The sequence below is a fragment of the Tupaia chinensis genome, unplaced genomic scaffold (genome assembly GCF_000334495.1).
Source record: "Tupaia chinensis unplaced genomic scaffold, TupChi_1.0 Scaffold144058_2, whole genome shotgun sequence".
Classification (NCBI taxonomy): Eukaryota; Metazoa; Chordata; class Mammalia; order Scandentia; family Tupaiidae; genus Tupaia; species Tupaia belangeri.
In genome coordinates this window covers 1,260,089-1,262,344 of record NW_006203911.1, presented here as the reverse complement: position 1 = coordinate 1,262,344, position 2,256 = coordinate 1,260,089, and positions in this window count along the sequence as shown.

Below are 2,256 nucleotides of genomic sequence, written 5' to 3'. Positions count from 1 at the left end.
GTTCGTTTTTGCCTTAAAAAAAGGAACCCAGCCACACTTTCAGGAATGGAATGATTATCAAGGCTGCATCATCCAATTGTCACTGGACCTGGTGGAGGGAACTATGGGGGGTAGGGTGGGAGGGAAAACAGGGAGGTGGCTTCACCCTCCAACAGAGCTGTCTCTGGGTTGCTTTTATTAAAAATATTCACCTTTTAAAAACTCAGTCATGAACAGCTAGTCCAAAAAAAGAGAAAACCTAATTACCAATTGGGGGTAGGGGGAAGAAAAGAAAAGAAAAAAAGATAAAAGAAGAACAACCAACCGGTCACACAATTCTTTTTAAAAACACACTTGGAGACAAAAATAAGATAGTGTTTCCATTAATCAATTAGAGCACTGATAGAGTGTTTGGTTTTGTTTTGTTTTCTCTAAGGACACTCGATGCTGTCCAGTTTGGTTAAAAAGGGGACTTTCTCCTAAGTTAGGAGCGATGTAATTCTATACAATCTTTCCAGAAAACCAACTGACTGGATACATGAGTCTGGAGCCAAAAAATTATCCCCAGGCCCTGTGACTCAGTAATTCCCCTTCTAGGAATCTATCCTAATGAAATCTTCCTACAGACAGGAAACACTATATGCATATAAGCCATAACAGTAAAAAATTACGAAAAAGTTAGCCTGCCAATGAGGCTAGTTATATAAAGTACATGGTGGCCACAGTACAGAAAATTATGAAATCATTAAAGTGATTTTTATAAGGAGTTTTTCAAACAATAAATATAAAATACAGAATTGCATTAGTTACAATAGCAACTATGTGAAGAAAAGCATGTTTAAAAATAAAAGACTGAAGGAAATGCACCCAAATACTAACAGTCTCTGTATTAAGTGGTAGGATTTTATTTACCTTTTGCTTTTGAATCTATATACCAAAAATTATACACTTGATTGTCTTACATTTTCATAGGAAAAATCAATTTGTACCCAAACAAACTAGAATCATTTCTAGGCCTTTTCTAATGTGACTCTCTATACAGAACTGGTGTCTTAGTGTAATGGCGAACCTGTTTTATATGTCCCTTCTCCATGGTGCCCACTATCTCATACTTCTCCCAAGCTAGACAACAGCCTCCAGTGGGAATCACCTTGCACCCTCACAGCATCTTTTCCTACACATCCTCCATTACTTATTTGCTCTTTCATTCATTTGTTAAAAGAAAAACAGAAACCAATATTAATTGCCCAGTTTATGCTGGTCACTAAAGATTCACAGGATGAGCAAAATAATAGGACTCCTTTTATAAAAGAGTTAACAGTGCAGTGGAGGAGATGCATAGGTTAGCAACAATTTACAAAACCTTGCATAAGTCTCTTGGCCAAGACATAAACAAAGTACTGTGGGAGCAGAAAGAAGAAACATCTTAGTCTGCCTGGAGACAGGGAGGAAGGAAGCAGTGTCCAGAAACAAACAGCCTGTGCAAAGGCAAAGACATGGGAGGGAGGTTGTCTTAAGTCTTGGAGCTGTATAAAGGAATTGGAAGGAGATAAATCTGGATAGACAAGGATGAGGTCATGAATGAACCTGCAAGCCACATTAAGGAGTCAGACCCTTTCCTGAAGGCAATAGGGAATCACTAATGGGTTTTAGGCGGAGTGATAGAGTCAGAATTCCACCTTGGTCAAATTACAGAGAACTATGAAAAGTCTGATTTGGGTAGAGAGCCTGAAGTAAATAAGTGGATCAGTGAACAGGCAATAGATGCTGACACAATTTAGTGTCACTGGGGCTGGAGCAGTAGATGGATTTTATGGGCAGAATAAGGAAAATTCTTAATTATAACGTAAATGAAAGAATTTAGAATAGCTACTAAATTTATGGTTTGGGTGAATGTGTGTATGCTAGTTCCTGGTGGAGAAGATAACTTGGGACACAGTGAACTAAACTTTCTGACCAGAAAGGATGACATGCCATTTTTCTGAGCTTTCCTTTCCCATGGAGTTTTGCAATAATAGTCTATATATTACGGTGGGAGGGGTGGCTTAAAATTCAAAGATAAGGCAGCATGGCTTTGACAGAAAGAAAGGGAAGGGTTTTTCATACAGTTATATATAAATAAATGAGGTATCCTCTGTTGCCCACCTACCTCCCCACCAAAAATACCTTGAGTTTTGTCTCCAAATTTCTCTTTTACCCACTTTTCCTTAATGTCCGAAGTCATAGACGTCAGAAATGGTTTCTGAATAACTGAGATACAGTATGAGATAGGACGAA